Consider the following 16496-nt stretch of genomic DNA (forward strand, 5'->3'; position numbering starts at 1 on the left):
GCTTTCTGTCTCACAGGACACAGCAGGCCTGTGAAGTTGGAGGATTCTCCCCCACCTATAAGATAATCTCTGGAGACATTTCCTTGTTTTCTCATGTCCTTCATGTTGGATCTTTCCAGGAAAGTTGTGGTGGAAGGAGGAGCGGAGAGGAAATCCCCTCATCAGTGACAGAGGAGGGTAAGAGCCTTTCATGTATCTTGTGGGTTATTCTTCCCTTATACATTGCAGAGAGAGGTCACATCCAGTGGTCGATTTGATGATGTTCTTGATGGTTGGATTTTCTTTATATTATATGGATTTATATTCATGACCTTTCTCTCCGTAGATGACTGTATGTTACTGACTTGTCGCTTTAATTCTGCTTGTAACTGGGGAAAGGAAACTTCCAATATTTATTTCTTTACTATATTTTTAAGGTTATGAAAGTACAAGAGGTTCTCATGGACGTCCCCCCTCATCTCCTTGTGGTGAAGTAGAAGATAATCAGTCACATCTTTCCACAGGGGAGGGAAATCATGGAGATAAGGGGCAGTTATTATGTATGAAACATGAGGAGAGTTTTACCCAGAAATCAAATATTGATCAACATCTGAGAACTCACACAAGAGAAAAGCCATTTTTATGTCCTGAATGTGGGAAATATTTTTTCAAGAAATCACATCTTGCTGTACATTGGAGAATTCATACAGGGGAGAAGCCATTTCCGTGTACTGAATGTGGGAAATTTTTTCGCAAGAAATCCCATCTTATTCAACATTATAGAATTCACAGTGGGGAGAAGCCATTCTCATGTACTGAATGTGGGAAATGTTTTCGCCACAAATCGGTGCTTGTTGATCATCAGAGAACTCACACGGGAGAGAAGCCATTTGCATGTACTGAATGTATGAAATATTTTAGTGTGAAATCAGGTCTTATTCAACATCAGAGATATCACACAGGGGAGAAGCCATTTTCATGTACTGAATGTGGGAAATGTTTTCGAGAGAAATCCGTTCTTATTACCCATCAGAGAATTCACACAGGAGAGAAGCCATTCTCATGTGCTGAATGTGGGAAATGTTTTAGAGAAAAATCACATCTTGTCAGACATCAGAGAAATCACACAGGGGAGAAGCCATTTTTATGTACTGAATGTGGGAAATGTTTTACCAGGAATACACATCTTGTCAGACATCAGAGAACTCACACAAGGGAGAAGCCATGTTAATGTTCATAGTTAAGAATTGTTGGCCGTTACGATCTACGTTATTGAATTTCTAGCTACATTTCACCCTACTCACACTTTCTTCCTTATGGTCTGTTTTACAAAATGGGCCTTGTGTATCTTTATTAAAAATTTAAAAACAGAAAAATATTTGATATATGATATCTAGTGGTTTCGTTGTATATTCTTACCTTTTTTGGCATGTGGGGTTCTTTCTTGACAAAATTATTTTTTTTGGTCCCAAATGACAATTGGATTTTCTAAAACTGCTGATCAATTTGCTTGTATAGCTGATCATTGCAACTTGGGATAAAAATAAAGAATCCACAGAGCTTCACTAGAGGTCACAGTGGGCATCGAGTTCCGTCTGTAAGAGCCTGAGCACAGGGAATTCGAGGAAGAAGGGCCCTCATCAAAAGAGTCTTCAAAAGGCAGTGTGCGCAAAAGAACGCCAGTGACTCAAGACAGACCGCTGCAGATCATGACAGGTCAGAGGGTGTTTTTCAAGAAGAGCCACCACAAAAATGAGATATCCTGTGAACGCCTGGGGCCCTCCAGCTATGAACAATGGGGTCACCCATTCCAGGAATAGGATAGTGGGCATAGGCGAGTGGGGAGGAAAGGAAGCTTTCACAGCTTCAGAGTGTACGTTCTTCAAAGTGGCCCATATGGTTGGGGTCCCAGATGGTTTCCAGAGGGACACCTAGGATTTAGTTGTATGGTGGTGACACCAGTCCCTCACCCTTACCAGGTGGGAGATCTGTTGTAGGATCTGATCTTTTTGGAAGCGCAAGACTGCCTCTCGCTTTGGGTCTAAACATGACCTCCTTTTTCTTTTTTTTTTTCAACTTACATTTTATTGAATAGTTTTAAAGTTTCACAGAGGTTACAAATGATACAACAAAATCAGCGTGGTCATAGAAAGTGATAAGTAATAAGACCTTCACAGCGAGAGTCGGAGCATATACAGCAGGTAGACAACATATCGTTCCAACACGCAAACAGCTGTTTCTGTCTAGTTTCTATTTCCATGTTATTACCCTGCATAGAAACTTCACTTCTAAATAGCAACCAGCATTTGGAAATTTAAGAAAAAGAAACATAAACATTCCCGAAGGGAAAACAGTGTATTTATAAAAAACAAAAAGAAACGAGAAACTACCCATGTATCTCATACGTGTCTCCGCAATAAAGTGTGTAATTCACTATAGAAAGCTATGGTCTATAGCAGTGGTGGCGAACCTATGGCACGGGTGCCAGAGGTGGCACTCAGAGCCCTCTCGGTGGGCACTCAGGCTGTTGCCCCATGGCAGAGTTTGCCAGACAGGGATCCTCCTTCAGTCCCAGGACTTGCCATGCTTAGCATTATTTTAATGTGGAGCATCCTGGTCTGCCTAAGATTGCAGGAAGAGAGAGGAGGTGTGGACAGGGTCAGGTTATCATTGGAGTTCCTTTTGTGCGACCCCTGAATCTTCCTGTTCAGGTGGATGTCAAGGGACGCTCCAATGACATTGCAAATTTCCTCTCCTTCTGGAGCCCTCAGTTCCATTGAAAGCTGTGGTATAGCACAGAGCAAGAAGATTGCAATAAGTAACTGCTTGAATTACTGTATTGGCACTTTGCAAAAAAATATGCATGTTTTGGGTTACAGTTTGGGCACTCCACCTCTAAAAGGTTCGCCATCACTGGTCTATAGCATCCCAGGAGGCCCAGGTCGCACAGAACTGGTCTGTCTTTTCATGTAGAGAGGCCGTCATATATTCCATTGTCCGCATATGCCGTATACGTACACATAGATCTAATAAAGTGGGGGGGGTCGATTTTTTCCAAAATAACGGAACCAGAGTTTTTGCCGCGCTCAAAATGTGCAAAAAGAGTCTGGCCTGAGATTTCCCCAGTCCTACCGGAGGCAGTCCTAAGAGAAATGACACTGGGTCCTTATTTAGTGTAGTATCCAGGGTCTTCTGTAGTAGTGTGTGTACCTCGGCCCAGAAAAACTGAATAGACGGGCAATCCCAAAATATATGAAATAAAGATGCCCCAGGGTTATCACATCTCCAGCACACGTCAGGGATGGATGGGTTAAGTCTATGGAGCAGCACTGGTTCTCTTTATAGAGTGCTGACAGAGCACCTCTGGGTGTATTCTCCCAAATTATCTTCCATATTGACTCCGGTAACTCCCTACCCAACCACTCCTCCCATTTGAGCATATATGAATGTCTGCTAGGTTCTGGGTTTATTTGTGCTATAAGCAAGGCGTATAAGTCTGAAATCAGACCTTTCGAAGTGGAATTATTCAGGCATATCCGTTCAAATGGTGTAAGGGATGGAATGGAGACAGATCCTAATATTTTAAGACAGAATTGGTAAATCTGGGGGTAAGTGTCAGATGCTGTTGCAAATTGGTCTGATGCCGAGCAGAGATCAGTGAACGTGAGCAGTTGTTTAGTTGTAGGGTGCGTCAGGTCTTTAATTCGGAAAGCGTTCATTGGCTTCCAGAAAGTAACAAAGTCTGCTCCAAGGCTTTGGGGTAAGTGTGGGGTATACAAAAAAGGAGTAAGTGGCGATCTGTGTGTCGCTAGAGAGTAGCGGATCCGACACCTATGCCATATTTCTCTAGTGAAGGCCATAGGGGCTAACAACGATGAATTAGGGATCTCCGCCGGGGGACCCCAGATTAATGAACTGGGGTGCACCGGGGCTAGCCATAATTTTTCAATTTCTGTCCATCTATTAAAGGCAGGCAAAGATGTCCAAGAGACTATATGTCGGAGGTGTGTTGCGTAGTAGTATAGAGTAATGTCTGGAAGGCCAAGACCCCCTTTTGATTTTGGTGCCACCAAGACTGTTTTCGGAATTCTGTGTCTCTTAGAGTTCCACAGAAAGTCTAAGAAAAGCGATTGTATCAGTCGTAAGGATGTTATTGGTACTCTAACCGGGAGTGTCTCGAATAGGTACAAAAATCTTGGAAGAATTGACATTTTGATTGCTGCGATTTTGCCCAATAGGGATAAGTATATAGGACGCCAAGTTTGCAGCTGTCTCCTCACATCTTGTATTAGGGGGGGAAAATTTTCTTTATATAGAGATGAAATAGTGGGGGTAAGCTTGACTCCCAGATACTTGAGGGATGCTGAGCACCAGGAGTATTGGAAACTACTCTTTAAAGAATTCAGTGTATGGGGGGATAGATTTAGTGGTAGGGCCTCCGTCTTAGTGTGATTAATTTTATATCCTGATACTAAGCTGTATTTCTCAATAGTGGCGTGGAGATTTGGTAGGGAAATAAGAGGCTCTTCAAGTGTAAGTAGAACGTCATCGGCGAACAGGGCTACTTTGAATTGTTTGTCTCTAACTTTAATACCATTAATGTTTGGGTTATTTCGGATACTTACTGCCAATGGTTCGATACTTAGGACGTAAAGTAAAGGGGATAAGGGACATCCCTGCCGGGTCCCATTATTTATAGTTAAAGGGGCAGAGTGAGCATGAGGGAGTCGTATTTGTGCCGTAGGGGTTGCATATAGACTCTTCAGGGCTTCCACAAAAGGTCCACGCAGTCCAAAGCGAGCAAGTGTTTTAAACATAAATTGCCAATTTAGGCGATCAAAAGCCTTCTCGGCGTCAAGACTCAGGAGCAAGGCTTCCGATTTAGCCTTTTGCGTTAAGCTTATTAAATCAATGGTACGTCGTGTATTATCTCCTGCTTGTCGGTACCTAACGAATCCCACCTGGTCCTTGTGTATCAATTGTGGAAGCCATTCACTTAGCCTGTTAGCTAAAAGCTTAGTAAATATTTTTAGGTCGGAATTTAGTAGGCTTATAGGTCTATAACTAGGACATTCTGAGGGGTCTTTACCTGGCTTAGGGATAACTGTAATATAATGACCTCCTTTTTCAACCTTGCCGGATTGCCTACCCAGATGAATAAGTGTTGTAGTGGTAGAATAGCGTGGAAGAAAGATGCCGGAAGGGAAAAGGGGAGCTCCTGAAATGTGTTATGAGGATGTTCATCTTGAAGATTGCGCAGCGAACAAGCCATGTAAAAGTGCCTTTACCCCATGACTCGCATTTTGATAAAATTGCATTTAGCAGAGATAGAAAATTAAACCAAAATAAGCCCTTAGGATTGGGGGAATGCATTTGCCCAGATAAGAGAGCCTCAGTGGACCACTTGAAGTGGAAGAAGCTGGTAAAACGATCCTTCTCCTCACCACTGAAGGCTGCTATATTCGTCCTTACCTAAGATCGAGGATCAAATGCATTATAGGGGCCATCTTGTTTCTTGTTTGGGCCTATAAGTAAACCATGTGGCAGTCCTAACATTGCTTGAGTACTGTGACTGTGTTCCAGTCTCCTCCTCCCTGAACTGTCTTACCCAGACTACCTACCTACCTACGTGTATCATACCTGCACTAATGTTTCAACTCCTCAGTCCATCCTTGTGCCTGGCTCTCTCCATTAGGCTACTAGATTCCAGCTGTCATTACCAGTCTGGTAACAAAAGGGATAAAATCAGTGCATCCAATGCTTTCTCATCATCTGTAGACAACAATGCTAGAGATTTAAAGTATTTACAGGCATAGTAAATTAGGGGTAAGCAAATTGATGTTAGCCAACATGTAAGAGGACAATTCCACTACTAATCGCTTGTAGTAAATTAGGGATTCAAGGCTGCCGCAAGCTCTTCAGCTGGTATCGATGCTTTAAGGGAAAGCTTGCTAGATTGCTGTCTGGGAGAGAAGGAAGGCCTCAGCTTGGATTCCAGATCAGAAGTCCTGCCGCAGTGTATCTGTATTGGACCCATCCGCTGCGTACAGTGTGGCAATCGCAGCACACCGCAGAAATATCCTTGGGTAAGCTTACTGGGTTGGATGGTGAACATTGGTGGAAGCCATTTTCAAGTCTTTCCAGAGATGCTCATTTGGGTTTAGATCCGAGTTCTAGCTTGGCGAGTCAAAAATGGCCGTAGAGTGGTTCTGAAGCCTCTGCTTTGTTATTTTAGCTGTGTGCTTGGGGTCATTGTCTTGTTGAAAGGTGAACCCTGGCCCAATCTGAGGTCTAGAGTACTCTGGAAGAGGTTTTCATCCAGGATATATCTGAATATCATCTTTCCTTCAATTTCAAGCAGTCGTCCTTTCCCTGCCGCTATAGCAAGATGCTGCCACTGCCATGTTTCACTGTTGGAATTGTATTTGGCAGGTGATGAGCAGTGCCTGGTTTTATCCACCGCTTAGAACCTTTTGATGTTAATTCTATCTACATCTTATGAGACCAGGGCATCTTATTTCTCATAGTCTGGGGGTCGTAAATTTGGCTGGATGGCCAAATAGTCCCCATCTTCTTCCATTTAAGAATTATGGAGGCCACTGTGCTCTAAGGAACCCTGAGTGCAGCAGAAATTCATAGGTATCCTTGGCCTTAGATCAGAAGGAGATGGACAGCATGTGAGTTAAATATGAGTGCCTGGAGTATATAATGGCCAGAATAAGACTTCAGTTGGAGTATCATAGGTGATATAAACATAGAAATTGAGAATATATTATCTCTAATTACCTCACATATCACCACATATCAACTGGATTTGACTGGAGTATCACTTGAACAACTGAAAACATATGACCTCACACATAACCTGCCATTGACATATGACATACTAAGAATGTTGATGGCAGATTGATACTACAGTCAAATCCAGAGTCGTAGGCATCTAAGATGATCTAACGGTAGATAGATGATTGCAGCTCTGGGTGTGACTGGAGTATTACAGCATCATAATTCAGAACATATCTCATATAACCTCACAAATTACCTCTCATATCACCTTGCATATCAACTCACATATTACCTCATATTTTACCTCATATCACCTTAAATATTACTTCACGTATTACCCCATATATTACCTCATATCACCTTAAATATTACTTCACGTATTACCCCATATATTACCTCATATCACCTTATATATTACTTCACGTATTACCCCATATATTACCTCATATCACCTTATATATTACTTCACGTATTACCTCATATCACCTTATATATTACTTCACGTATTACCTCATATATTACCTCATATCACCTTATATATTACTTCACGTATTACCTCATATATTACCTCATATCACCTTATATATTACTTCATGTATTACCTCATATCACCTTATATATTACTTCATGTATTACCTCACATATTACCTCATATCACCTTATATATTACTTCACGTATTACCTCATATATTACCTCATATCACCTTATATATTACTTCACGTATTACCCCATATATTACCTCATATCACCTTATATATTACTTCACGTATTACCTCATATATTACCTCATATCACCTTATATATTACCTCATATATTACCTCATATCACCTTATATATTACTTCATGTATTACCTCATATCACCTTATATATTACTTCATGTATTACCTCATATCACCTTATATATTACTTCACGTATTACCTCATATCACCTTATATATTACTTCACGTATTACCTCATATATTACCTCATATCAACTTATATATTACTTCACGTATTACCTCATATCACCTTATATATTACTTCACGTATTACCTCATATATTACCTCATATCACCTTATATATTACTTCACGTATTACCCCATATATTACCTCATATCACCCTATATATTACTTCACGTATTACCTCATATCACCTTATATATTACTTCACGTATTACCTCATATATTACCTCATATCACCTTATATATTACTTCACATATTACCTCATATCACCTTATATATTACTTCACGTATTACCTCATATCACCTTATATATTACTTCATGTATTACCTCATATCACCTTATATATTACTTCACATATTACCTCATATCACCTTATATATTACTTCATGTATTACCTCATATCACCTTATATATTACTTCATGTATTACCTCATATCACCTTATATATTACTTCACATATTACCTCATATCACCTTATATATTACTTCACGTATTACCTCATATCACCTTATATATTACTTCACGTATTACCTCATATATTACCTCATATCACCTTATATATTACTTCATGTATTACCTCATATCACCTTATATATTACTTCATGTATTACCTCACATATTACCTCATATCACCTTATATATTACTTCATGTATTACCTCATATCACCTTATATATTACTTCACGTATTACCTCATATATTACCTCATATCACCTTATATATTACTTCATGTATTACCTCATATCACCTTATATATTACTTCACGTATTACCTCATATATTACCTCATATCACCTTATATATTACTTCATGTATTACCTCATATCACCTTATATATTACTTCACGTATTACCTCATATATTACCTCATATCACCTTATATATTACTTCATGTATTACCTCATATCACCTTATATATTACTTCATGTATTACCTCACATATTACCTCATATCACCTTATATATTACTTCACGTATTACCTCATATATTACCTCATATCACCTTATATATTACTTCATGTATTACTTCATATCACCTTATATATTACTTCACATATTACCTCATATATTACCTCATATCACCTTATATATTACTTCATGTATTACCTCATATCACCTTATATATTACTTCACGTATTACCTCATATATTACCTCATATCACCTTATATATTACTTCATGTATTACCTCATATCACCTTATATATTACTTCACGTATTACCTCATATATTACCTCATATCACCTTATATATTACTTCATGTATTACCTCATATCACCTTATATATTACTTCACGTATTACCTCATATATTACCTCATATCACCTTATATATTACTTCATGTATTACCTCATATCACCTTATATATTACTTCACGTATTACCTCATATATTACCTCATATCACCTTATATATTACTTCACGCATTACCTCCTATGTTAACCTCACTTATGACCTTACTTATTACCTCACACATAAAGAGGGGTTATTTATCTTTTTTTTTCCCCTTGCCGTTGGTGTTTTTGTTCCTTTTTGCTGCGTAATGGCTGTTTTGTGCCCATTTTACACTTTTTTGGAATGTTACACCTCAATTCGGTGTAACCGTGTGCCGTGTGTTATTGCGCCCTATTTGGCATTACATTGCGCCGCTTTACAGATGTTTGTGCCCGATATATAATACTATTGCACCTATATGAGCCCAAATAATTGAGCAATAACAGGCCAGTCCTGACCATGCTTAGGAAAGGCAATGGTATTATTATCTCAACATATTTCCCCTTTTTTAAAATTTGCGCCTAATAAGGCTAAACCCCCCCCCCCCCTGCATTTGACAAATGGGGGGCAAAAAATAGACTCACAACATCAGCCAAAAGTGTCTGAGGTAAAACTATTCTAGTTGCCCATGTAAACAACTCAGAGATCAGCTTTCATTTTATAACCAGTTATGGGAAAATGAAAGTTGAGCCCTGATTGGTTGCTCTTAGACACCCCATTGGCTATAGTAACCAATAATAGCTCAGAGCTCATATTGATGAACTTCAGAAAAGTAGAAACTGAGCTGTGATTGGAGACAATGGTAGATGGTGGTAAATAAGTGCCGGGGCCCCAGATTCAGGGTTTCTGGTGCCCGTTCTTGATGAATCTGGCGCCCCCTGCCCTGTACACAGGACACTGCACACAGTATACACTGCACTGCTCTTAGTAAATGTGCCCTATTAGGTGTAGAATCTGCGTTACATGATTTGTAGAAATGCAAATAAAAGACATTAATACATAACAATGATTCGAGTTTCTGAGGTAAAACTGTTCTAGTTGCCCATGGAAACCAACCAGAGCTCAGTTTTAATTCTATAAACATCTGTGGGAAAATGAAAGCTGAGCTCTGATTGGTTCCCATGGGCAACTAGAACAGATCTGCTCTCAGACACTACTGATAAATCTCCCCCTGTGTGTGTATGCGCGCTAAAGGAACCTGAAGCTTAGCTTCTATTATCACCAAACTTTGCACCGCTATTTTTTTTGCCGCACATGGGGGAGAAGTGCGACACATTTCTGTCAGACTCGGTCCGGCTGAGCCCCACAGCGCCCCCTGAAGGGCAGAGATTTGTGTGGCGTCGGGTTTAGTGCAGCCGCCACACAAAAGTGGCGCAGACATTTCTTATAATCAGGTGCAGGAAAGAACGTGCAAAGTCCGATAGAAAACTGGAGCTCGGCCCGGACTGATCCTGGGTCTCCATGTGATTCTAGTGTTCGCAGAGACACCGGTGAGAAGGTCAGAGAGAGGCCCGAGTGATGGATCCGGGATAAGATGGAGGCTTCTTCTCTGCTCCTCCTGGTACCTGCTGCCTCATAATAATGATATTTTCTGGTTCAAAGAGGTTTTCTAACAAGCCCCGCCCCTTACTCCGCCCACACTGATCACATGATCTTTAAGATCATCACAGGTCCTACAGCCACCAGTACTCCTTCGTACACATATACAACCGGCTTCCAGTAGGCCCCGCCCCTTCAGTGACATCACACTTAGGTAGAGAAGAGGTGAGTGATCAACGGAGAGACTACAACTCCCAGCATACTTCAGGAGCACATACACTATATGGAGCTACTACAACTCCCAGCATGCTCCAGGAGCATACACACACCATATGGAGCTACTACAACTCCCAGCATGCTCCAGGAGCACACACACTATATGGAGGGACTACAACTCCCATCATGCTCCAGGAGCACACACACTATATGGAGGGACTACAACTCCCAGCATGCTCCAGGAGCACACACTATATGGAGGAACTACAACTCCCAGCATGCTCCAGGAGCACACACCATATGGAGGGACTACAACTCCCAGCATGCTCCAGGGGCACACACACTATATGGAGGGACTACAACTCCCAGAATGCTCCAGGAGTACACACACTAAATGGAGGGACTACACCTCCCAGCATGCTTCAGGAGCACACACACTATATGGAGGGACTACAACTCCCAGCATGCTCCAGGAGCACACACACTATATAGAGTGACTGCAACTCCCAGCATGCTCCAGGAGCTCACACACTATATGGAGGGACTACAACTCCCAGCATGCTCCAGGAGCACACACACTATATGGAGGGACTACAACTCCCAGCATGCTCCAGGAGCACACACACTATATGGAGGGACTACAACTCCCAGCATGCTCCAGGAGCACACATACACTATATGGAGGGACTACAACTCCCAGCATGCTGCAGGTCCCTCCATGTGGGGTCCAGTATGTGCTATTAGTGAGGAGCAGCACAGTCCAGAGCCATCACTCCTCCCTCAGTCCAGTGACCTCCCCTCCAGTGTCTGGAGAATCCCCATCTGTCACATCACACATGTCATGGACACAATTGCTTCATATAGAGTTTGCTCTTAGTTCTTGTCATGTTTCCTCAGGTTCTATAGATCCAGGACTCCCAGAGGTTTCTCCTAAAGATGATCCTTTCCATCAATGATCCACCAGGGATCCGGGAGAAGGACAGAGAGCAGATGGCGGCCAGGATCCTGGAGCTCACCCTGGAGATGATCTCCTTGATAACCGGAGAGGTGAGAGTCTCCCAGGACACGGCTCTTATCTCTAGGAATAACAGCGGGAAATGACTGGAGAGGTGAAGGATTCTTAGGATCTATGTAGTGATCAGTGTCTCCCCATACACAGGATTACACAGTAGTGAAGAAGTCGTCTGGTGAGTGTGTGACCCCCCGTGTGTCAGGAGGATGGACCCAGAGCCCCATCACCGAGCCTCCACCTCATTCACTGATACATGAGCAGAAGATCCTAGAACTTACCTCCAGGATCACTGAGCTGCTGAGCGGAGAGGTGAGCGCTGCCGGGAATGCTGGGACATTGTACAATAACACAAGGGAGGGGTCTGGGTGATGACTGTGTCATTGTGGGTGTCAGGTTCCTATAAGGTGTCAGGACGTCACTGTCTATTTCGCCATGGAGGAGTGGGAGTATATAGAAGGACACAAGGACCAGTACAAGAACATCATGATGGAGGACCACCAGCCCCTCACATCACCAGGTAAGAGGAGACCTTCCTGATTATAGAGGACAGAGCAGGTGTGAGGTCACCTCCTCCATCATCTCATCATCACATATAGACAATGTATCAGTCACTCTGTATATTTCCTATAGATGGATCCAGTCAGAGAAATCCACCAGAGAGATGTCCCAGTCCTGGAGATTCCCGAGATATTACACAGGAACCAGAGAGATGTCCCAGTCCTGGAGATTCCCGAGATATTACACAGGAACCAGAGAGATGTCCCAGTCATGAAGATTCCCGAGATATTAAAGAGGAACCAGAGAGATGTCCCAGTCCTGGAGATTCCCGAGATATTACACAGGAACCAGAGAGATGTCCCAGTCCTGGAGATTCCCGAGATATTACACAGGAACCAGAGAGATGTCCCAGTCATGAAGATTCCCGAGATATTAAAGAGGAACCAGAGAGATGTCCCAGTCCTGGAGATTCCCGAGATATTACACAGGAACCAGAGAGATGTCCCAGTCCTGAAGATTCCCGAGATATTAAAGAGGAACCAGAGAGATGTCCCAGTCCTGGAGATTCCCGAGATATTACACAGGAACCAGAGAGATGTCCCAGTCCTGAAGATTCCCGAGATATTAAAGAGGAACCAGAGAGATGTCCCAGTCCTGGAGATTCCCGAGATATTACACAGGAACCAGAGAGATGTCCCAGTCCTGGAGATTCCCGAGATATTAAAGAGGAACCAGAGAGATGTCCCAGTCCTGGAGATTCCCGGGATATTAAAGAGGAACCAGAGAGATGTCCCAGTCCTGGAGATTCCCAGGATATTAAAGAGGAACCAGAGAGATGTCCCAGTCCTGGAGATTCCCGGGATATTAAAGAGGAGCCGGAGGAGAATGTCCCACTGGATCATCAGGTAGGTGGAGCTGAGGTTCCTGTGAATCCTCTATAGATGGATGTAATGAGGCTACTGACCTTCTCCAGCAGCAGTGGGTGGAGGGTCTATGGGGAGATGTTGGTCGGACATAACTATAAATGGTAGAAGAGCAGGAGAAGTGAATAATCTTGTCCCTGGTGTCCATGAGTCTCCACCTCAGGGTCGGGTCACATCGGGTTATGCAGTAATATAACCGGAACATTGATGTTGATGTGTAAAATATTGGGATGAATGTGGATCCCGTCTCCTCCTGCAGGAGATTATTCCCCTTAGTTCCTGGTTCTAGAGGTTTCTGTCCATCACTTGGATATAAGAGAATCTCTGGAGACATTTCCTTGTTTTCTCATGTCCTTCATGTTGGATCTTTCCAGGAAAGTTGTGGTGGAAGGAGGAGCGGAGAGGAAATCCCCTCATCAGTGACAGAGGAGGGTAAGAGCCTTTCATGTATCTTGTGGGTTATTCTTCCCTTATACATTGCAGGGAGAGGTCACATCCAGGGGTCGGATCAGTCTGTATCTCCACCGTCCCATGTAGAGAGCGATGGCTTCATACGGCTGTTGGTAATTCCCATGCCGTCCTTTCTACTGGTCGCTCCATAGTGCGGAATTGAATATAAAAACGGATGACGTTGCTGTCTCTCTGGTTGGGGCAAAGAGGGAGGAGGTGGGTAGTAAGTCTGCAAAGTAGACTGAAGAATGAATAAACAATGGAGATGGGAGAGGCTCTGGCATCAGCCTTCAGGCTCATTTGCATGTAGCAGTGATATGATACTGATGTGTGGACCAGTAAGCTCGGGCCGGGACGTTACATCTCTATAATTTCCCACTGGGTTAATGTAGCGGCTGGGCCTGAGTCTGGAATCATTGTGGGGCAGATACTTCCACCCCTGAGGATTGCAGGACATCACTCCTGGCCTCCAGTTGCCTCCTCCTACTCCACTATTTCTTCTACCTCCTCATCCAGTCAGTGTCGGGCTGGCGCTACCTGGTTCAGCACAGTCATGGGGGAAACACAGCAGAACCTGCTGAAAATCAACTGTCTGGGTAAATGACCACACAGAACCCAAAGTAGGGAAAGTTCCCCCAACCCTAGAGTAACTCACTGGATCATCTAAAACAAAAGTAATTTTAAAAAAAACCTACAGCTAAATAAAACTAATTAAAAAAAAACCTTTGTCCCCCTGGCAGTGATATGGGAACAGCCGGAGTGGTGCAAATCCCGTGCCTTACGCATGTCCTTTACTTAGTGTCCAATCACACGGATCTGCTCCATAAAGTACCTGCACCTTGTATGCAATAGACAAATCCAAGAGCACCTTGTACAGCAACAAACCTGCTCCATGTGACAGATATGGAGATTTACAAGGAAATTGTAGGAGACAGATGTGACTGCACAACCAAGGACGGGGAAGATGTGGTGTGTGATATGTACAGAAAATAACAGGCTTAACATGAGCACAGTGCTGCTAGACGCTGCTATTTCTGTAGATGATGATGTAGTAATAATGCTCTTTCAGACTACCCTAAACCTGGAAAGTATTTCCTTCTGTCCCTCACAGCTATTTTCCCTCTCTATCCCCCTTTGTGCCCTGAAAAGGGCAATTCTGCATTTCAGGAAGCTCTTATCTTTCCCTCTCTGTAATGGCGCTGGGACATGTGACACTTCTTTTTATACAACAGGGTCACATGTCTTGCCTGGCCAATGTAAAGTTGCCCAGATTTACAGAAATGTAGAAAGGATATATGACCTCATACAGTGATCAGAAGAGGCTCCCCTAGCAGGAGGCATGGGTGAAACGGTATCGTCACTAGTGTGGTCGTATGGCTGGAGAAGATCGAGAGGAACATAAAAAAGTGGACAAAAAGAAACATTAAAGACAAGGGGCAAACAACTGGGGGATTGGAGGGCAAATATACGTTTAACAGAGGCTTGTAGTGGATAGTGAAAGGATAGTGGGAGGTTAAAGAGATGAGTTAGAGCTGGGATGAGCACCGTGGTGAGGGTGGAGATAAGATGCAACGAATTGGGTCAAGCGAACAAGTAGTGAGGTGTCAGCTTGACAGGTTGAAGGAAACTTTCTTGTAAGTAAAGGAAGAGAAGTTGGTTAAGTGGAAGGTGCAGGCGAATCCTGAGTGTGAGGCAAAATCCTCAGCTGACATTAGAGAGGTTGGTGGGGGTGCTGGAGGATGTAGAAGGAAATTAAAGGTAGAAAATAATTTTCTGATGTTGTGAGATGGCGAAGATATAAGATTAATTAAGTAATCCTGTTTAGCGATGCAAGTGGAGATTTGTAGGCGAGGACAACTTGCTTGTATGACAGAAGGTCTTCCTTGGAGAGTGATTTCTTCCAACGCCGCTCCTGGCACTTTGTCTTAGATGTTTGGTAAAGTCGGTGAGCCAGGGTTGCCGGTTGAGTTGTTTAGATATAATGAGAGTGATGGGGGCTACAGTGTCCAGGGCTGAAGAAACTGTGGTGTTGTGAAAGGTGGCAGCAGTTTCTACCTCCTTGCATGAGGATATGGAAGAGACAGGTAGGAGAGTCTCAGAGAGTTTGCAGTTGTCCAGATGTTTGAGATTCTTAAGTGGTTGTATAGGCCGGCGGAATGCAAGAGTGGCTGAAGCCAGAGTGTAAGAGAAAGTGAGTAAGTTGTGATCAGACAGGAGTGGAGTAGTGTTAGACAGGTTGGATCTGGAACAGAGGTGGGTGAAAATGAAGTCTACCTTGTGGCCCTCTTTGCGAGTGGCTGTAGAGGACCTCTGTGAGATGTTGAAGGAGGTAGTGAGAGGAGTTTGGAGGTCGCAGAATGAGCTGGATTGATGGGAATGTCACCCAAGATGATGGAGGGGATGTCAGATGAGAGGAAGTGAAGAAGACAGATATTAAAGTGGTCAATAATAGCAGTGGCAGGGCCAGAGGGTCGGTAGATGACAGTCACTTGGAGGTTAGAGGGAGCATAGAGGCCGATGGAGTTGCCTTCGAAAAATGGAAATGTCAGAGAGGTTAAGGTGGGATTGAGCAGTTGTCAAACTGGAGTACTCCTCCACCAGGTTTATTGCAGGGCTGGGAAGTGTGTTTGAAGTGGAGGCACCGAAGAAGGCAGTGTCGGATTTACTAAGGATCCATGGACCGCATTTCCGACGGGTTTTTTTCGACGATATATGATTTGCGCCGCATCTAACGGGTTTTTGGTGCACGCAATCGGATTTTGCCGCATTCGCACCAGCTTTCATGCGACACAAATCAGGGGGTGTGGCCATCGGATTCGGACAAACCACAGGAATTAACTTAAAAATTGTGTTGCAAGACATGCACTAACATGAACT

At 43.0% G+C, this 16496-nt stretch overlaps 1 pseudogene; it reads left to right on the plus strand.

The window, feature by feature from the left end:
- Positions 1–16496, plus strand: part of LOC140116871 (uncharacterized) — a 47000-nt pseudogene that overhangs the window by 24424 nt on the left and 6080 nt on the right.

Source organism: Engystomops pustulosus, chromosome 2 (genome assembly GCF_040894005.1).
Source record: "Engystomops pustulosus chromosome 2, aEngPut4.maternal, whole genome shotgun sequence".
NCBI lineage: Eukaryota > Metazoa > Chordata > Amphibia > Anura > Leptodactylidae > Engystomops > Engystomops pustulosus.